The 27163-nt window shown below is 42.7% G+C and overlaps 1 protein-coding gene across 1 annotated transcript in view; it reads left to right on the top strand.

Moving 5' to 3' along the window:
* The window catches only part of LOC116359618 (transcription factor Maf), a 151120-nt gene extending 125539 nt beyond the window's left edge, over positions 1-25581 (top strand). The window contains exon 3 of the mRNA XM_031812609.1: positions 24689-25581. The gene's annotated coding sequence lies outside the window, so the exon portion shown is untranslated. The remainder of the gene's footprint in view (positions 1-24688) is intronic.
* Positions 25582-27163: the final 1582 nt, after the last annotated feature.

The raw sequence follows: 27163 nt of genomic DNA, 5'->3' as shown, positions 1-27163 counted from the left end.
GAACCACCCGTAGATATTTAGCATGCGATAGCTCCCAGCGGGTGTCATTTGGGGACCAGAGCAGAGAGTTGCTTTTTTTCTCTTTCCTTTTTCTCTTTTATTTCCTGAAACTGTGAGCAGGTTGGAGAGCTCAACCCTGGCAGCGGTGCTGACACAACCACTCAGGGATGGCTGGAACAGCTTTCTTAGCACAGCACCTGCTATTGAGCAGTCAGGGAGGGAGGGAGGGAGGGAGGGAGGGAGGGAGGGAGGGAGGGAGGGAGGGAGGGAGGGAGGGAGGGAGGGAGGGAGGGAGGGAGGGAGGGAGGGAGGGAGGGAGGGAGGGAGGGAGGGAGGGAGGGAAACTCAATTGTAATCTCAGTACTGTCACGCTGCTGAACGTTGGTAATTCGGCTGCTGTGTCCGGGAGCGTCCCAGACTGCCACTACCTCAAGATTGAACACGCTGTCTAACGCCACGCTATATCCACCTATACAGATATGTTACGCCAGGCTACCTGTACAGATATGTTATGCCAGGCTACCTGTACAGATATGTTACGCCAGGCTACCTGTACAGATATGTTATGCCAGGCTACCTGTACAGATATGTTACGCCAGGCTACCTGTACAGATATGTTATGCCAGGCTACCTGTACAGATATGTTATGCCAGGCTACCAGTACAGATATGTTATGCCAGGCTACCTGTACAGATATGTTACGCCAGGCTACCTGTACAGATATGTTATGCCAGGCTACCTGTACAGATACGTTATGCCAGGCTACCAGTACAGATATGTTATGCCAGGCTACCTGTACAGATATGTTACGCCAGGCTACCTGTACAGATATGTTACGCCAGGCTACCTGTACAGATATGTTATGCCAGTCTACCTGTACAGATATGTTACGCCAGGCTACCAGTACAGATATGTTATATCAGGCTACCTATACAAAGATGTTACACCAGGCTACCTGCATTAGAGAATAGACTAATCTCTTCATTAGAGAATAGACTAATCTCTTTAGATAGGAGATACCAGGCTACCTGTAAAGAGAGAGACAACTCTCTTAATTTATATAGGAGAAACCAGGCTACCTGTAAAGAGAGAGACAAATCACTTAATTCATATAGGAGACACCAGGCTACCTGTAAAGCGAGAGACAAATCACTCCATTTATATAGGAGAAACAAGGCTACCTGTAAAGAGAGAGACAAATCACTTAATTTATATTGGAGAAACCAGGCTACCTGTAAAGAGAGAGACAACTCTCTTCATTTATATAGGAGAATCCAGGCTACCTGTAAAGAGAGAGACACATCTCTTCATTTAGATAGGAGATACCAGGCTACCTGCATGGAGAGAGACACACCTCTTCATTTAGATAGGAGATACCAGGCTACCTGTAAAGAAAGAGACACATCTCTTCATTTATATAGGAGACACCAGGATACCTGCATGGAGAGAGACACATCTCTTCATTTAGATAGGAGATACCAGGATACCTGCATGGAGAGAGACACATCTCTTCATTTATATAGGAGACACCAGGCTACCTGTAAAGAGAGAGACACATCTCTTCATTTATATAGGAGACACCAGGCTACCTGTAAAGAGAGAGACACATCTCTTCATTTAGATAGGAGATTACAGGCTACCTGTAAAGAGAGAGACACATCTCTTCATTTAGATAGGAGACACCAGGCTACCTGTAAAGAGAGAGACACATCTCTTCATTTATATAGGAGACACCAGGATACCTGCATAAAGAGAGAGACACATCTCTTCATTTAGATAGGAGATACCAGGCTACCTGTAAAGAGAGAGACACATCTCTTCATTTATATAGGAGACACCAGGCTATCTGTAAAGAGAGAGACACATCTCTTCATTTAGATAGGAGACACCAGGCTACCTGTAAAGAGAGAGACACATCTCTTCATTTATATAGGAGACACCAGGATACCTGCATAAAGAGAGAGACACATCTCTTCATTTAGATAGGAGATACCAGGCTACCTGTAAAGAGAGAGACACATCTCTTCATTTATATAGGAGACACCAGGCTACCTGTAAAGAGAGAGACACATCTCTTCATTTATATAGGAGACACCAGGATACCTGCATAAAGAGAGAGACACATCTCTTCATTTAGATAGGAGATTACAGGCTACCTGTAAAGAGAGAGACACATCTCTTCATTTATATAGGAGATACCAGGCTACCTGTAAAGAGAGACACATCTCTTCATTTAGATAGGAGACACCAGGCTACCTGTAAAGAGAGAGACACATCTCTTCATTTATATAGGAGACACCAGGATACCTGCATGGAGAGAGACACATCTCTTCATTTATATAGGAGACACCAGGCTACCTGTAAAGAGAGAGACACATCTCTTCATTTATATAGGAGACACCAGGCTACCTGTAAAGAGAGAGACACATCTCTTCATTTAGATAGGAGACACCAGGCTACCTGCATGGAGAGAGACACATCTCTTCATTTAGATAGGAGACACCAGGATACCTGTAAAGAGAGAGACACATCTCTTCATTTAGATAGGAGACACCAGGATACCTGCATAAAGAGAGAGACACATCTCTTCATTTAGATAGGAGACACCAGGATACCTGCATAAAGAGAGAGACACATCTCTTCATTTAGATAGGAGACACCAGGATACCTGTAAAGAGAGAGACAACTCTCCAAATGTCTTAATTTACACAAGCCAGGATAGAGCTTCTCTTTCCCACCAGTATCTGCTCACTGTGGCTTCCTTCAAAGGCCTTTTTCTGCTCTTCCAATGCATAGAATTGCCTTTTCAATCTTGCTTTAAATAAAATGTGTATCTTTCTAATTCCCTTAAGTAGCATGGGCTCTTGGAGGGAGACTTGTCTGCAAAACTATGTTTAAGGCTATTACTTAAGCGATGTTGTATAATGATTGCTTACAGTATCTGAGACCTTACTTTCAGAAAATAACATCTGTAGAGAATGAGGAGGAAATAATAGAAAATGTTTGTCTTAAAGATGTTTTCCTCTCAGGATATAGTATCAGACAATAGTTTGCCATGTCTGGCGGAACGCCAACGATTTGTATATGTTGATGTATTGTAATGAAGACATAACAGAGATGGGAAATATTGAAGTAAGTAGCAATACTGTAATTCATCTCCACAGCTAGTCATCTGAGTTTCACACGCACGCACGCACACACGCACGCACGCACACACACACACACACACACACATACGCACATACGCACACAGCATGCAGCTGTCCATTCAGCCCGACACTCAGACGTCCCACTGCAGAGCAATCAAAATGGATTGAACCCCCCCCCCCCAATCAGATATGCCCACGATTGGTGTTTGTGATGATCAATCCATAGTAAAATAACAGAGCATAAATCTGATACTGTTGTTCCAACATTTTTAATAACATAGATTTGAATATTGCCGTGTGCGTTGGAGTGATTGATTGGTGAAAAAGTGCTATCAGGCTTGTATACTGTACATGTCCAGAGTCCTGGTGGCGCGCCAATAATGCCATTAACTGCATTGTTCAAACTCATTATGAAATGAGGAACACAATAATAATCACGGGACTACAAACGCACCGTTTCTCCCACTGAGCTAATCACTTCTACTGTTATTAGTCTCTCTCTTTCTCCCCTTCTCTCTCTCCATCCCTCTCCTTCTCTCTTCCCTCCCTCCTTCCTTCCCTCCCCCCCTCTCTCTCTCCCCTTCCCTTCCTCTCCCCCTCTCCCTCTCTCGTAAATTTCAGGGTGTCTGCTGTATAAATCCCATGGTGTTGAATTAGTATGGTAATTTCTGGGTATCCCTACATGCCTTGCCAGGGCATACCTTCGAATTATTAATCTGAGGGGACAGGTGCCATGGAAACAATATGCTGAGCGGAGGCTGGCTTGGCCAGGCGGTGGGTACTGGAATGACCCTGCCCGTGCCAAAGTCCTCAGTGCATTCAATTAGAATGACAAGGCATGGACGCAGGCCCAGCCTCGGTGAATAGAAACCAGCTATAGATCACAGATCGGCTCGCTGCTGTTCATGTTGAGAGGAAATGGTTTTAGATGAGGAGCTGATCACTCTGGCCATAGGGAAGTAGAAAGTAATTAATGTACAGTACCAGTCAACAGTTTGGACACACCTACTCATTCCAGGGTTTTTCTTTATTTTTTACTATTTTCTACATTGCAGAATAATAGTGAAGACATCAAAACTATGAAATAACACATATGGAATCATGTAGTAACCAAAAATATTAAACAAATCAAAATATCTATGCCAAGAGTGTGCAAAGCTGTCATCAAGGCGAGGGGTGGCTCTCAAATATAATTTTTCATTACTACATGATTCCATATGTGTTATTTCATAGGTGTGATGTCTTCACTATTATTATACAATGTAGAAAATAGAAAAAATAAAGAAAAACCCTTGAATGAGTAGGTGTCCAAACTTTTGACTGGTACTGTATATTTCAGAATATGCCTTTATAACACATTACTGACAGACACACACACACACACACACATACACACACACACACACACACACACACTCCTGAATGTGGCCCACAAGATAAGCTTCGCTCACAATTGCAGCAAGCTTTAAACATGAAACAGCAGTAGCCAAGCATTAACAGTGAATCCTTGTTCTTCTGCTGCCTTCGTTGACTGCACTGAGTGTTATTTGAGCTCTGTTGTTTTCTGGATGGCCATAATGTGTGATATGGAGTGGATACTTCAGTTGTTTACCTCCTCTCTGATAGAACAGCTGTTAGAATGCACATATGGCCCACTGACGAACATGACAGATGAAACACTTTGTCTGTTTGCTTTTGTTTAAGCGACAGCTCTTCTCCTAATACCAGCCTTTTAAGTGATCAAAAAGACCCAGCGATATTTGATGTCAACTGCGGAGAGAGGGAGAGAGAGGGAATGAGAGATAGAAAGAGGGAGAGAGAGGGAGAGGGGGAGAGCGACCGTGTCACCCATTGATATACAACTCCAGTCTTCTGTCACACAAGCGCAATGTCTGTTGGGAAATAATGTGACAGCTTGCGCGCCACACAGCTCTGTGACATGATAGAGGGAAGAGGGAAAGGAGGGGGAGGAAGAAGGGAGAGAGTGATGGGTGAGGGAGCGAAGAGACAAAAGAGAGAGAGGAATAAAGTATCAAGGGAAAAATGAAAGACAGAGAAAGAGAGAGGAAATAGAGAAAGAGAGAGAGAGAGAGAGAGAGAGAGAACGTGACAGAGAGAGAGAGAGAGAGAGAGAGAGAGAACGTGACAGAGAGAGAGAGAGAGAGAGAGAGAGAGAGAAAGAGAGAGAGAGAGAGAGAGAACGTGACAGAGAGAGAGAGAGAGAGAGAGAACGTGACAGAGAGAGAGAGAGAGAGAGATAGAGAGAGAGAGAGAGAGAGAGAGAGAGAGGGAGAAGAGCAGGGAGAAAAGACTGAATCAATTCAGTTGGCCTGTCCCTCCAGTCTCCAACATGTCATCGCCTGTCAGGATGGATTTAGAATTCAGGCTTTAGAGAGAGACCTTTCATCGATGGCCTGCATGAACACATTCACCAAGGTCTCAATGACAAACATCAGCCACGCGGTCAACAGACGGTTCAACCCCATTGTGACCAAATCACTTGGAATTACTGTGCCACAGACCCCTGCCTAGATCGACTTGCATGTGATCTGTGTAATAGTGTTTGGTGAGGGTTTGCATGTGATCTGTGTAATAGTGTTTGGTGAGGGTTTGCATGTGATCTGTGTAATAGTGTTTGGTGAGGGTTTGCATGTGATCTGTGTAATAGTGTTTGGTGAGGGTTTGCATGTGATCTGTGTAATAGTGTTTGGTGAGGGTTTGCATGTGATCTGTGTAATAGTGTTTGGTGAGGGTTTGCATGTGATCTGTGTAATAGTGTTTGGTGAGGGTTTGCATGTGATCTGTGTAATAGTGTTTGGTGAGGGTTTGCATGTGATCTGTGTAATAGTGTTTGGTGAGGGCTTGCATGTGATCTGTGTAATAGTGTTTGGTGAGGGCTTGCATGTGATCTGTGTAATAGTGTTTGGTGAGGGTTTGCATGTGATCTGTGTAATAGTGTTTGGTGAGGGTTTGCATGTGATCTGTGTAATAGTGTTTGGTGAGGGCTTGCATGTGATCTGTGTAATAGTGTTTGGTGACGGTTTGCATGTGATCTGTGTAATAGTGTTTGGTGAGGGTTTGCATGTGATCTGTGTAATAGTGTTTGGTGAGGGTTTGCATGTGATCTGTGTAATAGTGTTTGGTGAGGGTTTGCATGTGATCTGTGTAATAGTGTTTGGTGAGGGTTTGCATGTGATCTGTGTAATAGTGTTTGGTGAGGGTTTGCATGTGATCTGTGTAATAGTGTTTGGTGAGGGTTTGCATGTGATCTGTGTAATAGTGTTTGGTGAGGGTTTGCATGTGATCTGTGTAATAGTGTTTGGTGAGGGTTTGCATGTGATCTGTGTAATAGTGTTTGGTGAGGGCTTGCATGTGATCTGTGTAATAGTGTTTGGTGAGGGTTTGCATGTGATCTGTGTAATAGTGTTTGGTGAGGGTTTGCATGTGATCTGTGTAATAGTGTTTGGTGAGGGTTTGCATGTGATCTGTGTAATAGTGTTTGGTGAGGGTTTGCATGTGATCTGTGTAATAGTGTTTGGTGAGGGTTTGCATGTGATCTGTGTAATAGTGTTTGGTGAGGGTTTGCATGTGATCTGTGTAATAGTGTTTGGTGAGGGCTTGCATGTGATCTGTGTAATAGTGTTTGGTGAGGGTTTGCATGAGTGATTCAAATACATTCGGTTTGTCAAATGTTCTATTACGTTTGAACAGATTTTGTTCCACCATTAATCATTTTTAAAATACATCACCAGTAAGTCTAACTTTTCAACTAAATTTGAAGAGTATTGATTTGAAAGACATGTCACAATATAGAGCTATAATTGTAGTACTTGAAATCAGTGCTGAATTTCACCCAGGTCTGACACTTACAGTACACACAGCATGCCTCCACATCCTCCACTAGAGATCCGGACTGAGCTGGCACTACCAGGGGAGTGTGGCAGCAGTCCAGGACCAGAGCGGCACACTTTTTTTGGGAAGGGGAGGGCGAGGTGTCAGGCTGCCTGCCTGTAGAGGGGGATGAGTAGAGGAGAACAGAGAGCGGGGTGCGTGAGAGTTGGAGTGCCTATGGACAGGGCCATTAGGAGAGAGGAGAGAGCCAGAGAGAGAGAGAGATATAAGGAAAGGGGAAAAGAGAAACAAGGAGAGAGAGCAGGAGAAATAGAGAGGAGAGAGAGGGATAGTGGAGAGGGAGAGAGAGCGGGTGAATATATCGAGTCATTAGGCATGTGTTTGTGGGAGACTGACTCCCATATGACATTGCAGGGTGGCAGTACACAGCTAGCTTCTGTTCCTCTTCCCAGTAAACAGACAAACAGATTGGTTCGTTTGCATTTCACTTCTCTGGGCGGCCCATCATTAGGTTTCTGGGGAACACTTTAGGCCTTTCTCCTAGCTACTCTCTCCTGGCTCTCCTGAGAGAGAATATTGCTCATACTGTATTTATTTCGTTTTCTGTGTTTCGAAGAGAGTTTCCGATTGAGAATCAGATACACTATGTTGCCTCCTGTCTCTGCCATTGACAAGCAGAGAAACAAAATGGGGAAATGATAGTAATCATGAGAGAGGCTAGACAGGACCCAGGGCGACTGTGCGTGCGAGTGTGCGTGTGTGCGCGAGTGTGCGTGCGTGCATTCGTGCATACATATGTGCATACATATGTCAATGTGTGTGAATGCACATGCATTTGTGTGGGTTTATGAGCGTCTGTGTTGAGGGCCAGAGTCATTGTTTACTCTCATAGTGAATATTCTCCATGACACCTCAGCCATTATCTCTCCACATTATGTTTTATATTGTAGTGTTTACCTTGGGCCGAGTGGTGGAGACTACAACAATAGACCGTGTAGAACAAGAGGCAGAAAGTGCTGCTCTTGGCCGAGTATCAAACACACACACACACACGTCTCACTGAGGTAAGATTGGAGAGTTCGACACGTTCCACATTATATCCCTATTCATCTCCGTCAGACATTGATGGTTCTGGCTGGCCCTATACTACATATCACCAGACTCTTATCTTCTCGTTGCTGGCTTGATTCCTTTATTTTATGAGGTGGGATTTTTTTAGTGTGAAAGAAAATATGAAATGGTTATAATTTATTTTTTACCTTTATTTAACTAGGCAAGTCAGTTAAGAACAAATTCTTATTTTCAATGACAGCCTAGGAACAGTGGGTTAACTGCCTGTTCAGGGGCAGAATGACAGATTTGTACCTTGTCAGCTCTGGGATTTGAACCTGCAACCTTCCGGTTACTAGTCCAACGCTCTAACCACTAGGCTACCCTGCAGCTCCAGCAGTTCTATAAGCTGACACATATAGAATTGTTTTAAGATAGCCACACCATGGATCACTTAGTAATATGATTTAGAATTTTAGGACCCCTTTAGGTATCACAAAATAAAATAAATTATTTTATAAAATGTTGAATTTGGCCTTTACTACAAAATCCCATAAGAAACGCATTGAATAACACATTCATAAATAGCAAAAAAAAGTCAAGAGATAAACAAAAGCTCATGTCTTGTCTTCGACCTCATGGCTTGGTTTTAGCTCTGACATGCACTGTCAACTGTGGGACCTTATATAGACAGATGTGCGCCTTTCCAAATCCTGTCCAGTCAATTTAATTTACCCCAGGTGGACTCCAATTAAGTTCTAGACACATCACAAGGATGATCAATGGAAACAGGATGCACCTGAGCTCAATTTCTGAGCTCAAAATTTTTTTGGGCACCGTTATTTAACCAGGTAGGCTAGTTGAGAACAAGTTCTCATTTGCAACTGCGACCTGGCCAAGATAAAGCATAGCAGTGTGAGCAGACAACAAAGAGTTACACATGGAGTAAACAATTAACAAGTCAATAACACAGTAGAAAACAAAGGGGGAGTCTATATACAATGTGTGCAAAGGGCATGAGGAGGTAGGCAAATAATTACAATTTTGCAGATTAACACTGAAGTGATGAATGATCAGATGGTCATGTACAGGTAGAGATATTGGTGTGCAGAAGAGCAGAAAAGTAAATACTTATGTAAATAAGGCATTTCTGCGTTTTTATTTTTATAAATTTGCAAACATTTCTAAAAACCTGATTTCACTTCATCATTATGGGGTACTGTGTGTAGATTGTTGAGGCTAAACATGTATTTAATCCATTTGAGAATAAGGCTGTAATGTAACAGAATGAGGAAAAAGTGAAGAAGTCTAAATACTTTCCCGAATACACTGTACTGAACAAAAATATAAACGCAACAAGCAACAATTTGAAAATTTTTACATGTAAGGAAATCAGTCAATTGAAAGCAATTCATTAGGTCCTAATCTATGGATTTCACAGGACTGGACAGGGGCACAGCCATGGGTGGCCCAGCCAATCAAAATGTGTTTTTACCCACAAAAGGGTTTTATCACAGATCCTCCTCAGTTCCATCAGCAGTCCGGGTGGCTGGTCTCTGATGATCTCGCAGGTGAAGAAGTCGGATGTGGAGGTCCTGGGCGGGCGTGGTTACACGTTGTCTGTGTTTGTGAGGCCAGTTGGACATACTGCCAAATTCTCTAAAATGATGTTGGAGGCAACTTATGGTAGAGGAATGGACATTCAATTATTTGGCAACAGCTCTGGTGGACATTCCTGCAGTCAGCCAATTGCATGCTCCCTCAAAACTTGAGACATCTGTGGCATGGTGTTGTGTGACAAAACTGTACATTTTAGAGTGGCCTTTTATTGTCCTCAGCACAAGGTACACCTTTGTAGTAATTATGCTGTTTAATCAGCTTCTTGATATGCCACACCTGTCAGGTGGATGAATTATGAATTTTGTGGACAAATAAGAGAAATACGCTTTTTGTGCATATGGCAAATTTCAGGGATCTTTTATTTCTGCTCATGAAACGTGGGACCAACACTTTACATATACAAATACACATATTTAACCCCTTTTTTGGGCACAAAGCTACCTCCATACTTCCATTCATTTTTTTAAACCGGTACCGTTTACCTCCAGACAAGTCCCTTTTCACAGTGGGGTCACATTAGTTTGTAGCCCAAACGGTTCGGACGCTACAAATAGAAGTTGGCATATCGACGGTTCCGACTATAGACGAGTCCCGTGGGGCTTGTGGGGATCGTAGAGCATAACGGTGACCACCATCGTGTTTGTGAGAGTCTCGTCTTTGCATGGAGTATTAGTTATTAGTTAATAGGCTACAGCCGTTTTTGTGAGAAGACAGATTTTCGAGATGTGTCATGGTCTGACAAACACCGCTGTAGCTCGGCTACCTTCCACTGCAGATACAGAAGACAGCCATGGGTGGATGCGGTGGATCGAGATGCAGCCCATGCACAACACAAAATATATCTCAAGCTTAAACTGGATGGGGATGGGCATCAGTGCGTCAATAGACTCTAGGAGGTTTTACACACTTCCAGATAACGTCTAGATGAAGTTGTTTTTAGTAGAATTTTGAGATCCATGTAGAGGTACAGTTATTGAAAAGATGATTATCACTGGGCCTTGATACATTTGAGAGCTATTTAGGGATGAAATAATGATGGAGGAAGTGCTAAGAGGCTAATCTGTCAGTTGGGTGGAACACATTTTCCTCTGTTCTCCAGAAAGGAGAGAACCAAAGTCTGTGTCCTAAAAGGCACCCTAGTCCCTATATAGTGCATTACAAAGGTAGTGCACTATATAGGAAATAGGGTGCCATTTTGGACGCATTCTTAGTGATTCTGTCTCCACTAAGGAGAGGAAAAAACCCACCATGGGGTTTAATCAGTTCAGAACCTTATCATGACCCGACTAGCACTAACTTTAGCACCTACTATAACTCTCTCTGTTTTCTATCCCTCTGTCACCAGTACTCCCTCTTTTCAAGTGTCTATTCAGTTTGCTTGCTCTCTCGTTCATGTCATCTCTCCTCTCTTTCTTTTCATGTAATCTCTTTCTATCTCTCTCTCATGTCATTTATCTTACTCTCGCTCTCTCTATCTCTCTCTCTTTCTCTCTCTCCCTCTCAGTTTATTCTATGTCTGTGTGGCTGGCTGTTGCAGGGTGAGTGATGGTGTCCATCAGTGTAGTGTGTGTGTTGTAAAACAGTCAGCCGCTGACAGATTGACTGAGACGTCCAGCCCCTCAATCACCAGGCTCACAGAGAGGGAGAGAGAAAGAGAGATAAGCAGAGAGGAAGGGAGAGAGAAAGAGAGATAGGCGAGAGGAAGTGAGAGAGAAAGAGAATGAGAGATAGGGACAGAGGAAGAGAATGAGAGATAGGCAGAGAGAAAGAGAGATAGGCAGAGAGGGAGGGAGAGAGAAAGACAGAATGAGAGATAGGTAGAGAGGAAGGGAGGGAGAAAGAGAGAATGAGAGATAGGCAGAGAGGAAGGGAGAGAGAAAGTGATGGAGAAAACAAAGAAAACAGGTGAACATGGTCAACATTTTAATGAATTTAATTGCCCAAATAAAACAGACCTTTAAGCTCCAACCACAATAAAACGAGTACATAAAAAAAGAATGATTGGAAGAAAAGAAAAGAAAGATTGATAGGGAAAAAAATAGTTGTTCTGTGTCATTTCGACAGCTGTTGATTCAAAGAGAAAAACTTTATTGGGTCCAGATGGTCCCAGTCAGTGGCAGAATGAGAGAGCTGACTCCGTTGGCTCCAGCCATGTGTTTCTCTTCCTGATCGAAATTAAAATGGTAGTTAGTTTGTCACTGCTCACTACACAGTTTAAAATGTAGCCCTGAAACGTTACTTAGCGATAATGCACCATTCTTATTCAAAAGCCTGTTTTTGAACTTTTACAGTTGGAAGACAGAAGGAGTATTTCCTTTTAGATGAGATTTAAGACATGCAGAGTTTGCCCAACTTGAAGCAACACTATTATTCTAATTTCTGAGGCAATATAAGTTTTGTTAACCATCATTATCCCTTCAAAACCAAAAAACATGGCACCTTGACCTTTTCAATGGTAATGATATCCCTGTAGTCATTGAGTCAGTGAGTAGGTCTGTCTATGCTCCCAATCAGCAGTAACATGCAGGAGTAGTGTAGACTGTAGTCAGCCTGTCTCATGGTGTGATGAATGTATTTATTGAAACCTTCTGATGACTATTGATCCTCACAGCCCCTCTTCTTAAAGACACAGTCAGAGATCAGCTCAGGACTGAAGCAGTGTGTGCTAACTAAGGCTCTGCTACCACATCACATCACACACACACGGACACACACAGACAGAGGCACACACACACCGCAAACTAGGTGATGAACACACTCACTCATCGGTTGAGGCGTGGAAAGGTTAACTGTCACAAATCAGCGACGACACACACACACATACACCCACAAACGCACACATACACAAACACACACACACACACAAATTAGAAAGGCAGTAGCTTACGGGAAATGAAAGATCAGACTGGAGGGTTGAGAATATGAACAGTCACCATTAAAATGATCACAGGAATGAGAACTTGACTCATGGTGACAAAGAGATCACACAGAACTGGCCATGATCACAGTCAAACACACACACACATACACCCACTCACTCACACGGAGGGCAGGTTAAACAGAGACATGTCTGTCACCTGTGCTTGTCTCCCTCGGTGGTACCTTGGAGATACCACGGCAACCTCCAGCTCCTAGTAGCACCACGGTAACCGTGACCTTGACGACCGTGGCATCACGTAGCGCTATGCAGCCGAGCGTGTTAAGACATATTATGAATGTTTCATTACAACTGCCCTAACCCAGGCATCCACTCCGCTCCCAAGGAGTTACACAGATCCTTTATTTTCCTCTCTCTCTCTCTCTCTCTCTCTCTCTCTCTCTCTCTCTCATTCTGCTGTTCTCTTTTTCTCTCTCTCGTAGAGAAGCAGTGATGGATCACTCATCCAAAACGAATGATCACGTTTCTATGTGAGCTCTCAATCTTACTTTCTCTTTTCCTCCTCTCTCCATCTCTCTCTTTTCCTCCCCTCTCCATCTCTCTCTTTTCCTCCTCTCTCCATCTCTCTCTTTTCCTCCTCTCTCCATCTCTCTCTTTTCCTCCTCTCTCCACCTCTCTCTATTCTGAGCTTTTCTATTCACCCTTTCACTCTCCCCTTTCATGTAATATTTGACTTTTACTTAATTCTCAGAGGAGAGGCAAGGGAATAGTATAATAACTTAGGGATGTTAAATGGTAAATTGTTGTATACATTTTTTTATTAGTGTATTGTTTTTTCACAAATTAAATGAAGAAAAAATATATCAGCAGGAATTTCATCAGAAAACAGCACATATCCTGATATCAGAGAATGTATTATTATCAGTTTGCATAACAGTCACTCAGAATTCATGTGCTACTTTTTAAGAGCAAGGTTTCTTTTCCCACTCTGACCACAACATGCTTGGAGAATCCTCAGTAAAAGAGAAATCACTGGCCCAGATTTGACTAGCCTGTATGGGGAAATGAGGCGCTGTGTGGAATGGGGTAATTGTTTGCATATGGGTCATTGACTGTGAGACTGGTTTAGATTTTCAAGAGGGCCAATGAGCAATAAGCCAATATAATTGACTTATTTCACAACGATACTCATTCTGTGTACTGGCCATGCTAACAACCAATGAGCAATTTCCAAATGATATATTTCAACAGCTTTATTATGACACGCACAATTTCATTTGAACAAAGTGCCTTTTGAGAAGGTTCCACGGTTCATGTGTTGCGGAGTTTTAGAGTTGGACGGCTACTTGACATATTTTAGTTCCCAAATTGAAACAATAAATATTTCCTCCCGGTTCAATTCAGGTGCCGGGTCGCAACCATACTGTAGTATCAGGACATCAACAATAGTATTGTAAGAATGGAAATGAAGATGTCATTTCACAGATATCTTCTCCCATAAACTCCTCATTCTCTAGTCTACAGCCTGATGATGGTCCTGTTTGATTGAATTTCATGTTTTCTTTTTGTTAGATCTTTCACCAGGTGAAATCTTTCAGATATGAAGTGCACTAAAGGCCATCTGCTTGTCAATTTTGAGATGTTTTGGTATTTTGGTTAATATTGATTAGTATTTTCAAAAAGTAGTATGATTGGTTTATTATACTACCGTCATCAAAATGTCATGAATTGTAACCACTTTTAAATGGACATCCATCATCTCAAAGCTCACTTCATTCAATCACAAATCATTTAAAAGCACATTTCACAGAGAATGTTACAAACTGGACTGTGTGTAAATTACTTTCAAGAGATGGTGATTGGGACTAAATACAGGTAAATCATTTGCGTTCAGTGTCTAAAGCCATTTTCCAAAAGTCAGACTCTTCCCAAACGCCAACAAATCTTTCTCAGCCTCAGAAGCATCTACATTCACCAAATGTTGTATGGTTATACTTAGGCGTATTCCCCAGACTTATACTGTAACGTAGGTCATTTTGATACGTTGTAAATGTTTTATTCTATATTTACATTATCTTCTGAAAAATGAATGATCCACAAACAGTCCGGTCCTGCAGTGTCTTAACAAAACCAAAATACTTAGTCTGGCTTCATCCAGTGTCCAGAAAAAAGGTATTTCCGTGAGGTGCAAATATGCACATATTTAATTAGATGTTGCCTAATTTGCATATTTTAATACAACATATCATATTTTACATACAAAAAGTAATATTTGTGTCTGGTTAAAGTTGACCCTATTCGGGTGTGGTGCCTGGCCTTAAACCTATGAATAAGAAAACATGATTCAGCCATTAGTTCATTTTATGCACTTTTGCAACTCATACTGTTCATCTGATGTACCAACCACAGCAGTTGAAACAAAATGCATGAAATATGCACATAAGGTAGCATTCCTTGCATTCATTCTGATAGTAATCTTTTCCGAATTTAGCAGAATTCCTGCAATTAAAATGTGTGTGTGTGTGTGTGTGTGTGCATGCATGCGTGTGCATGCTGTGTGCGTTCTTGTGAATCTGTGTGTTTATGCATGTGTGTGTCTACATTGGTGTGTATGTTTCCGAACAGACACTGGTGAACAACTGCAGATTGTGAAACACCAAGTGGGCGTGCTACACTCTATGATCTATGGTACGGAGCTCATTGTTACTGTGTTCTAAAAATACAGGATCTGATTGGGTAATGTGTGTCTCTGCTCTCTGTGGTCTCGCTAACAGTACATTTAGACTGGCCGACAGAACCACACTTCTCCAGAGTGTTCTACTTTCAAAATATCCCTGAATTAGGGAAGATAAGTCTCATGTAGTTCCCCCCCCCCCCTCACCAAACATATTAGCTGGAAATTTCCACACACCAAATACCGGCTGCTCTGCAAAGGCCGTGCAGAGTTTTTTTTGTGGGTTTATCATTGTAGTAATATAAGATACTGTAATCAAACGCATGCAAGATTATTGCTTGAAACATTAACGTTAAGGTCATTATTGCAGTGCAGATAGATTTTATAAACTGTCAGACCTGCATAATGTGTTACAGGAGCTAATTGTATGTAGATGTAAATGCATGTGTGTGTGGTTGTGCTTTCTTCTCCAGCCACACACAGGCCCACCTCGCTCTCTTCTACCTCACATATTGCAAACACATGAGTCACACAGGACAGCGACTCGGGGCCTGGTTCACTCACTGCTCGCTGACTCCAGATCAGTGGAGGGACAGTCCTCTACAGTCTACCATAGCAGGGGCAGAGGGAAACCTGATTGGGACGTGTATCTGTTTTTTTTATGTCTCCAGAAAGGCTTTCAGCACTAGCTTTTATTCTTTCTCCTAATAATCTCAATTTGACTTAATTGTACCTTTCCCTTCTGAGCTTGATATTTTAAAATGGAAAGTTGAGAAGTATCATAACCTTTCAGATGAACAGAGCTGTGTGTCAAACCCCTGCCATTTTGGCTTTGGCTGTGTGCAGTTTCCATGGTTGTAATGAGCTGTGATATTCAGCTGAGGCAACTCTTATCTCTGGCGGGTTGTAGGTGTTCCTGCATAGGCCTCTGGGTCACTCACTCCCCAACACCTACACCCAGCACTGTGAACACAGCCACTGAACAGAGGCAAGGGAGCGTTACGGCAAAATAAGACTCAGATAAGCAGAAGGTCATCTGGAATTTTCCACAAGTCGAATGCTCTGTTCCGTTAACCTTGTAGGGTGGAAAAGAGCACAGTGTTCTCATCGCAGCTGTACGCCGGCCGCACTCGTCGATTTCTCTTTCGTTTTCTCATCTTTCAATTGTGTTTTTCTGCCTCCGGACATCACATCCCACCAGCCCTTTTCATCAGGGATAGGAACAATGCCACAACAGGAGAAATCAGGAGAAATCATTTTATTGTACACTCATTAACAGTTTTTGTGTAGAATACATTACGTTTCTGTATTCAAGTAAAAACAAATATGAATACTTAAAGACGTATGTAGTTGTGCTAAAACACCAGAATTATGTGTGTGTGTGTGTGTGTGTGTGTATGTGTGTGTATGTGTGTGTATGTGTGTGTGTGTGTGTGTGCGTGCGTGTATGTGTGTGTGTGTGTGCGTGCGTGCGTGTGTGTGTGTATGTGTGTGTGTGTGTGCGTGCGTGCGTGTATGTGTGTGTGTGTGTGTGCGTGCATGTGTGTGTGTGTGTGTGTGTGTGTGTGTGTGTGTGTGTGTGTGTGTGTGTGTGTGTGTGTGTGTGAGTGTGTGTGTGTGTGTTTGTAGAGACCGAAAGAAAGAGAGAGAAAGAAGACAGAGAAACAGATGCTCTGTACTTGGTGGCTATCTGCAGTTAAACCACAGGCATTTGCATCGCAGGAAGTGTGACATCCGTGTGCATATGAGAGGGACAGTCCCAAGACAAAGACAGTCAACAACCCACTTAGATACACATTTTTTAAACACACAAACACCTACACACATACGTAACAATGGTGTGGACATGATATAACATGATACCACCTCCATGTGGTATCTGGTGAGTTGATAGTGATACAAGGTGGTGAGAAGTAAAAATGGCTTACATGACTGTGCCTAGGGCTGTTACAGTGACCGTATTACCGCGCTCACAAGTCATGAATTGCAGTCAAATTCCACATGACTGTTTAGTCATGGTAATTAGGCTTCTCCAAACTCTGATGCTGCTAATGATCATTAGTAGCCTACCAAACTTGCTAACTGCCTAGTACTCAACACTATATTGTCCCTCTAATCACTCTGACATCAATGCAAATGTATTTGAAAATCTAATCAAACACTTTATGAGAGCCCATGTGTTCATGTTGCACAACATTTCAATAGGATATGCATTTGCGGGAGAAAACAGAGTGACGGCCTCTACTAAAAATAGGAGGATCAGCTTTCTATAGGCTAGACCTACGATATTTATTTCTCAACTTTCCTAATATTAAGCACATTGCTTATTTTTTTCTGCCAGTGGTTGTATTAATTTGAGATCTATTGCATCCCACAACTGTCCCAGACTACGGTTGGAATATTTATTTCTCGCACAGAATAGAATAGGACGACTTTTGTACTATTGGGGATAGTAGATTGACATAGGCTAGTGCTTTTGCTGTTTGTTAGGACTACTCATCTTGTTGTTGGCATCTTGTTGGCTGACGAAAAATAAATGTGGACCGTTCTTCCAATATCTTCAATATGCACCTTGGAATTTGATAAGGACGCTCGCAGCTGCGTCCCCGATGTGTCTGTCTTCACTTATAGCCTGTGAGAAAGACCCGATCACGTGACGGAGAGCCATATGAGGCGGTTCTATTGCGCAGCACACTCAGGGAGAAGGGCACAAGGCAGTACTCCCGGCCGCAAACAGCATGGATTTCTTTAGGGTGCAATACGGCCACAAAGAGGATGCCGCCGTGAAATTCGAGGATTATCAAGTGCTTGTCAAATTGTGAATGAGAGACTATTAGAGTGTTTTCAGCCTGCGCAAAAAAAACTAAGTAGAGCTCATGCCTTTCAAGCAACTTAAAAAAAAAAAAACATCATTAGAGACTCATAATGCAGCCTTCCAATGTATTGAACATCAAAACATATAGCCCAAAATTTGTAGAACAACTAAAGTTACATTAATAACTCTAAATTAAGACTATAGGAGTACTTTCTTTGTTAAGCGCTCAACACAGAATAGCCGTGTGGGCACTCCCTCAAATAGTTTGGAGAAAATATTTAGATTTCATTCAGCTTTGTTCAGTTGTATTCTTCATTCTATAAAATAATGCTATGGAATTCTAATCAAATCTTGTTGCTAAATGAACTAGTGTAGCCCACAGCTATTTGGCATAGCCACATCAGGGCCTAATGTAAGGACGACATTTTAGACGACATTTTCTTCATATCTCACTTCTTTAGACCTGTCTAAAGTAAATAATGGATTTATTCTGAAGGTGTAGACTGTATTACCGTGAAAGCGACAGTTAGTTGCATGACAATCACCGGCTGACGGAATTGTGTGACCGCCACAGCCCTAACTGTACCTCAATATTTCTGGTAAATGTGGCACACTGGACATGATGCAGACAAATGAATAACACATCCGGTCGAAGAAACATTTAAGTGGTTTCAATTGATTTAGTTTAAATCCTCAGACTGTGACAAAAAAGTCCAGTTCATACATCCAGTGTTTTATGTTAGATATGATATCAAACCCATTTTCACTCCCTCCAATAATTATGTATCATTTCTCCAATCTGCTTATTACAGGATATCCCGGCCACTTGCCATCTTTCACAGATCAAGACTTTATGGACCTTTTTAGATGGAAAATTATCAATACAGGAAGAAACGTCAGCAGAAATGCGGTGACACATTGGCAACGCCGAGCCACTATCCATGCCAGCATCAATAATTTAGCCGCCAGCTCATAACTTATTTTTTTTAATGCATAATTGAATCTGACCAATGTTTTCTTCAGCCGTTAAAATGTAGAGCAATTTTTAAACAATAAAAGCAGTGCTCCATTGAGTTTTTATTGGCTTCTCTTTCTCTTTTGCATAGCATATGTACAGTAGATATATAGCTCTAGACACTGTAGCAGCCATTCCTACTATAATCTGTGCATCTTAGCCTACAGAGGTGAAAGGGGTTGTCTTTATTTACAACTGTTTGCTTTCTCCAGTCCCTTAACTTGCTATAGATGTAGAAGGTGTGGTGAGATAGATAGTCTGCACTCACCTTTTTATACCTGTGGTTGAAAAGGGGAAGAGGGTCTCATTGAGGTGAAGTGTGCGCGCGTGTATATGTGTGTGTTTGTGCGTGAGTGGGTAGGTGTTAGTATGTGTGTGCACACCAGTATGTGTGAGAGCGCCTCTGTGTGTTCCTGTGTGTGTCCGCCTCTGTGCACCTGTGTTTGTGTCTGAAAAAGGAGGTGGAGGTGTCACAGTGTAATTTTAGGCCCATTAGTCCTGGGTTTACGTGACTAGGGCTGGAAGTGGGGCCGTGGAGGGCTGACGTAGCTGAGATAGGTTTTGGGTACAGTAGGGGAGGATTGTCTGACCTCACACTGGGTTCTCTCTACTGTAGTCTGGCCTGCTGTGCTCCAGACAGACAGACAGACTGTGTGACAGTGAGCAGCCAGCACTGCTGAGATGGTTTTATGCACAGTGAAGTGTAATGTGAGCAGAGTTATTCTCAGCTCCTCCGTTTACAGAAGAACAACAAGCGCTGAAGGACGAGTGAGAGAGAGAGCTCACCTTCAAGTGCTCCCTCCACTCGTCCAGACGCAAGCACAAACGCACAGACTATAGCATACACACAAATACAGTATAGCTATGCACACACCTGCACACACGATTGCGCACACACACACACACACACGTATTATTACATTTGTTTCAACAATTGATTGAGAGAAAGGTGATGTATGCATTTTATATTCTCATTATAAATAAAATGAGGTCATACTGGGTGCATTTTATGCTGCAATGTTTTATATGAAGCTGCTAGTATAAGAGAGAGAGAGAGAGAGAGAGAGAGAGAGAGAGAGAGAGAGAGAGAGAGAGAGAGAGAGAGAGAGAGAGAGAGAGAGAGAGAGAGAGAGAGAGAGAGAGAAGAGATGAACAGTAAAAGGAATCATTGCTCTCTTGGCCCCGGCATGCATTGGCGACCCTGCTACAATTCTCATTTGTTTTGCAATAGAGCTTAATAAATATTGATTTACTATTTTAATTACATGCTAATCTCAAAACACATAGGTGCCACCTTTATGGCTCTCTCAAGACATACGGCAAATTTCCTCTTTGCAAATATTTATTAGTGACGTGGTCCAGAGAGGGCTATAAAAGTGAATAGTGATCATTAAACAGACAGTAACTGTCTACAAGTGTCAATATCAGCCACGCCAGTGGACAGGCCAACCAATCAATTGTAATATAATTGCACTGCCCCTTTAAGAGCTATGTAAATCAAGTAAGGAGATAAAACTGCTCCAAAGTTGTTACTATGGAATAGTTATGATGATTAATAGTGAATATGCTGCATAGGTAGGTTGAAGACATTACATTAGAAATATGTTTTAAAATGATGTACTGAGGAAGTCAGTTCAGCTGTGTAAAAGAATTGAGTTTTTGTCTCTGTCAAATTTCAATAAAATGATACATTGAATAAGAAAACAATTACTAAAATACAAAATATAACACATTTTAGGTATGAAATAAATTTGAACGCAAGGAAACAAATGTATTTGATAGCAATTGTTTCTCTCCTCTCTCTCTTCTTTCTCTTTCTCTGCCTTTCTCATTTTCTTTCCTAATCCTTCCATCAGTGAGATATATTGAAACTGAGACTGCATTAAGGTGATTAGAAAGCTGAGATATTCAGGGGAAAGCTTGTCTTTTTCAAAGGGGAAAAGCCATGAGTGAGTATGGGTAAACAACTTACTATTCATCTCCTCAGCGTTTCATTTGAACTAAACAAAATCGACATCAAATAGTATAGTATATAGTATTTATTTTTGGTATTACGCATATGTGAGTATATGTGCGTGTGTGTGTGATGTGTGCGTGAATATGTCTGTGTTTGGGAATAATCTATGCGCTGTGCAAGGTTTGCATGGTTTGTTTCTCAGATCAAGGTTACTGTTTTAATTGAGCCTCAACTGGACCCAAAGCTGAAAGAGCAGAGAGAGCTGCATCGATTAGCTATGATATGGTTCCAATATGGCCGCTCGATCAGGCTTCTCAAGCAGCTCCCTCAGGACTTTGATTTCTCCGTCAAACAACAATCCTGGACCCTGGACTTCAAAGAGAAACACCATCTTTGATGTTGTTTTCCCCAATGTTTGAGCGATGTCACCCGGGTCGATGTTATCCTTGTCCATAAAGACTCTCCCACACCGGAATAGCCACAGAAACAGCTCCAGCTGGCCCTCTCCACGGCAACGGCCAATACTGGTCATTCCCCCATGGTGACGGATTTGCATTGTGCTCCTAAAGAGGCCTGTGCAACACATTGACAACATTTAATTCTGTAACGCAGCTCACATTCTACCAAGGGGCTTCAGCAGCACATCATTACATTCTGCAGCTTTCCCTATCTCCTTATCTGAGTGTTGACCAGGAACACTCTGTCAACAGTATCTATGACAGGACCTGGTGCAGCTTAGCATAGCGTCAGAGGAGTGGTGCTAGCGAGAGGCTAACCGTCTAACCGTTTCTGCTAATTGCCTCATTGATGATTCGCCGGTGTGAGCCTGCTCTAGCACTTCGTTGTGGGGAGCAAATTGTTCTGATTGGTTTGCCTCTGTCAATTATTGATGAGGCAAGCGACCTCAAGTGCTAACACCTGGCTTTGGTGCTGCTGAGTGGCCCACCGTTCCCATCACTGGGTAGCTGTATTGTTCACACTGCTAGAGAATTGTGTTGCTCCCAAACGCAGCTTACCTCTTAGCCAGGGGTGTATTCAGGACTGTGTTGGTTCTCTCAGAGTGGATACGTGTAGCCCTGGGGCAGTGACTGATCTCTAGTTGTATGGATACAGCACAGTGAGGTTACTGGATGGGGACTTTACTGGGTGATTCCGCACAAAACTAGAACAGAAAAATAGTTTATATAGGAGGCCTGGGTCAGCCCAGAATGCCACAAGTGTTCCAACTTCAATTCATTATTGATCAATTATGCTTTAGGAAACAAATGTAATATACTGTATGTCCACAATACTTCCTCCAAAGGACCTTTCTATGGGTCCTGTTCATTCTAGTTTTGTGAGGAATCACCTTTCTGTACTGGGACAAAGCAGTAGTTGTTTTTTTGGAATCTGGTATGTAAGCAGTACACACTGTATCCTCACAGGGAAGGGCACGTGTGTGTGCTGCCCTGAACCACCTGCGTATGTTGGGCCTCAGCCGGAGAAAGAGAGGCTTTGTTTGTGAACCAGTGACTCACCCGGGACATACTGATATGGTAGTACACATTGAGACCTTACTCTCTCTTGTTTTCATGTAGGAAATTATGCCTGACCATTTTGGAAAATGTAAAGACATGATGATGAAAGTAAATGGGAGGCAGGCAGTGATAATTATTACCACATGAGATTAAAGCTAAATTATAAACTGGGTGGTTTGAGCCCTGAATGCTTATTGGCTGACAGCCGTGGCATATCAGACCATATAACACTGGTATGACAAAAATGTATTTTTACTGCTCTAATTCTGTTGGTAAACAGTTTATAAAAGCAATAAGGCACCTCGTGGGTTTGTGATATACTGTATGGTCAATATACCACAGCTAAGGGCTGTGTCCAGGCACTCCGCATTGCGTCGAGTGTAAGAACAGGCCATATACCACACCCCCTCAGGCTTTATTGCTTAAATATCACACATGGTATACAGGACCCACATCATTATAGGTTATTATAATGAGAGTAGGGATTTTATGATCCTAGGATTTTAGAGTTGTTTCGAATAGCTGTGTTTGTGTGTGTGTGTGTGTGTGTGTGTGTGTGTGTGTGTGTGTGTGTGTGTGTGTGTGTGTGTGTGTGTGTGTGTGTGTGTGTGTGTGTGTGTGTGTGTGTGTGTGTGTGTGTGTGTGTGTGTGTGTGTGACTTCTAATAATTACCCTCAGTGTACTGTTCTCCTGTCCTTACATTAGGGTCAGTACATGGAGCTCCAGCGCCAGGTAGCTGTTGTTCTCTGTCTAATGGCCCACCCACACACCCACACACAGCCCGTATGAATCATCCCTCTACTCTACCTGGGGGGTAGGAAACCTTTCAAGCGTTTTTCAGCAAAATATCAACCCAAAACACTCTCTCACAGTGGCATGACTGCCTGGCTTTAGAGAGTAAACACAGGCTAGATAAAGGAACTGATGTGTCCGTTATTGATGTGTAGTGCTCCTTCACTGTGGGCCTGTGTGTAATCCCTTTGTTGTTGGTCATGTTGTTATACACTGAGAGTAGAAACATTTAGAACATGACTCAGACTGACCAGGTGAATCCAGGTGAAAGCTATGATCCCTTATTAATGTCACTTGTTAAATCCACTTCAATCAGTGTAGATGAAGGTGAGGAGACAGGTTAAAGAATGATTTTTAAGCCTTGAAACAATTGAGACATAGATTGTGTGCCATTCTGAGGGTTAAATGGGCATGATTTAAGTGCATTTAAAGGTGGTATGGTAGTGGGTGCCAGGCACATCGGTTTCTGTCAAGAACTACAACGCTGCTAGAATTTTCACTCTCAACAGTTTCCCGAGTAAATCAAGAATGGTCCACAACTGTGGGAAGCATTGGAGTCAACATGGGCCAGGATCCCTGTGGAAAGCTTTCAACACCTTGTAGAGTCTATGCCTCGACGAATTGCTAGGTTTTCTAAATGTTTGGTATACTCTAGTGTTTTTTTAAATTGTAATAATGGCTCAGAACTGACCAAATAGATACTGTAGGATGCATTCTAGAGATGAACATATCATAGAACTATAAACTTAATGAATATTATTCTGAAGACTCAAACCCAGAGAGTGATCTTTGACTGAGGGGTTGTGTTGAATCCAGAGGTTAGACTCATCCATGCTGTTAGTGAGAGGCCTCTGTAGCCATCTCTGTCTCTCTGGCCTTAATTGAAGCTGATGAAGGAGTCACTCCCCATGCAGCCACCGCTGTCGCTCAGAATCTCAGCGTCGATGCAGTCAGACCGTACACACTCACAGGGTGGTCACCGGCCCTTTGTTTTTACACAGGCACCAGGGAGGGCAACACCGTCCCGAATAACAGTGAGTCAGCCTGTGTCATGGCTGTGACACGGTGGGCCCAGTGTCTGTGGAGGTTATGGTGGGGTCCCTTCGTTGCGGGCCTCTCGCTCTTTCACTAACAGTCATGGTGTGTGTCTGTGAGTGTGTGTGTGTGGGGGGGGGGGGGGGGGGGGAGCAAAAAAGAGACACACAGATGGGTGGTCTGACTCATACACATTTAATGATCTCTACTGTTTCTCTCTCTCTCTTTCCTTCTCCCTCTCTCTCTCACTCTCGCTTTCCTTCTCCATCTCTCTCTCTCTCTCTCTCTCTCTCTCTATTGTTCTCTCTCTATTGTTCTCTCTCCATGTCTGCAGATAACCTGGCGACTGAACGCTGATGACTTAAGAGTGACTGACCAATGGCATGAGGAACCCCACAAAGCACAACAACATTTAAAGATGACTTCCCTGGAGAAGAAGAAAACACCCCTAAAAACAGTGTAGAGGAATGCTTCAGAGTCTCTTCCTACTCCCACTTCCATCTCCACGATTTTACCTACAGCTTTTTTGTAAGAAAACAAAAACAAACAAAACACTGACTCAAATGATGAATCAAGATGATTGACAACATCAGAAGAATATTACGGGAGAAACCATTTCCTTTGTAGGGGGGGGGGGAGACAAAACTTTGATGCATGTTACTGTAAGTAGTTCATCTAAAACCTTTTTCCCCCAAGTGGGATCCTCCACTAAGAAGACTCGTCCAAGTCCTGCGTTCCTGATTTAGGATACAATACCCAAGCAACCCACCTCCTCCCTCTGAAATCCCTTACTCTATCTTCCCTATCAGAGGTCATTGTAACTACCATTGACAATATGTTCCTCGTTTTAGAGAACTTACTTCCTGTATCATTTTAGTTGGACTGTAAGACTACTATAGTGTATACTATTTGCATAATGAACCAGTCTTCCTCTCCAATGGACATGAGTGATGTACTATAGCATGGATCTGACTTTACTGTGTTCCTCAGTATGCTTGTAGATCACAAAACTCATAATTGTGAATAGTACAACGATTACACCTTTTTAATCCTAGATTCCTATCTTTACCAGGCAGTATTAACTTACTGTATACCAAGTAGGGCATTTTGTTGACCTGTATATTTGACTAAATGCATAGAAATGCAAGTAATAGCTCATTGTATTATTTGAATACCTGCAGACATATTAGGGAAACATTTCTGTCTATAAAGACAATGGGACTGTGACTAAGTCATATAGTGTTGAGTATATTATGAAGGTAGAACCCAGAATAAAGTATTAGAGAGTAAACATACTATAGTATCCTCAGCAGGGGCCCCGATGCATCTATGTCATGTGTCTACCTGAGATCCGTGGGCAGCTGATCTGGTATTTGGTTTGTTTCTTTGTTGTTTCCTCATCCCTTTTGAATAGCTTGTATCAATGGCCCCCCTGGGCTCTGTACTGTGGTCTCTCTCATGGACCTCTCATAGGGCAACACATGACCTCAGCTAAGGCAGGTGTCTCTATCTCTCTCTCCCACATCACCTGGCATGGTTTACCCAGGTGCTCCTCTGTACGACCAACAAGGAGAACGGAACATCACAGTATGATTTCAAGGTTGCAGAAACCATATTAACTTTTGACCTATCTCAAACGGTCTACTGAAGACATAACAACAACCAGACCAACTACAGCTGTTGGTGCAAGAGAGGATACTGTGCATGGAACGCAACGCACGCAAGATAACCTGAAAGCATCTTCATCCTCTTGCATCCTCTACCTATCGATGTGCTTCCAGGACAAACCTGATACCTAAACAGCCCCTCGCCTGCTCCCACAATCCTCTCTGCTCCTCCTCTCGCCCATCCCAGAGACTCGTGAGGAGAGCGCCAGTCGATCTGTTTATAAACGTTACGGATGGACGCTCATCGTGACGGTTAAAAACAAACAAACACATACACACACCCACACACACACCCCCACACACATAAACACTCTCAAATGGAGACAAGTGGAATACAGTGGTGTATGTATGTATATTCTGTATGTATAGAACCCTCAGCTGTAAGTAGTACATGTTGACATGTAGATGAAAATATGCATTGTGATCATAATACCTACCATAGGAAGGAAGAGACACTCTCTCTAAGCCAATGGAAGCACTCTATCCTATGTTTTCAGGGTACATACTCTAAGTTTCCTTAATTACAGAAAATATAATGTGATAGAAATACCGTTCCTTTTAAAAAGGACCTCCTAAGCAAAACCACCGAGCTGAATGGGTTTTAAGCACTTTGAAGGGATGCATAACGCCCCTTTGATGTCAGAAAGAACCTGGCCAGAGTGAGAGAGCAGGGGGTGTGGAGGGTGTAGGGGGTGAGGGGAGGGAGGGAGGGAGGGCAAACTGGGGCGCTCCAATTAAGTGGCAGTGCACAAAGTGGCGTGGGGCGCCCTGCCAGGAACTGTCTATTCATCCCATGTCAAAGGGATTTACACATCTCAATGAGTCAACTGCACTGCCAGGGCCTAGCAGCACGAGGAACAGGGGACGAGAGGAATACAGGAGGAGAGGAGTGCAGAGGAAGTGAGAAATGTAGATCGACAGAGAGGAGAGAGAACAGCAGAGATGTAGAGTGACAGAGAGGAGAGAGAAAATGAGACAACAAGCAAACAATGTGACAATGTTGAAGTTAAAATGGTTCCCACATTTAGAAATGTAGGGCAGCATTTCAGACAAAACCAACATTCTCTCAGCTAGACCTGACCAGACAAAATCTGCTCTTCTCTCAGGTCACCTCCACAACTCCTCTCCTACCCTTCAGCCAA

Source organism: Oncorhynchus kisutch, linkage group LG3 (assembly GCF_002021735.2).
Source record: "Oncorhynchus kisutch isolate 150728-3 linkage group LG3, Okis_V2, whole genome shotgun sequence".
Lineage (NCBI taxonomy): Eukaryota > Metazoa > Chordata > Actinopteri > Salmoniformes > Salmonidae > Oncorhynchus > Oncorhynchus kisutch.
The sequence above is the reverse complement of the archived record's forward strand: the minus strand, read 5'-3'. Positions and strand labels throughout refer to the sequence as shown.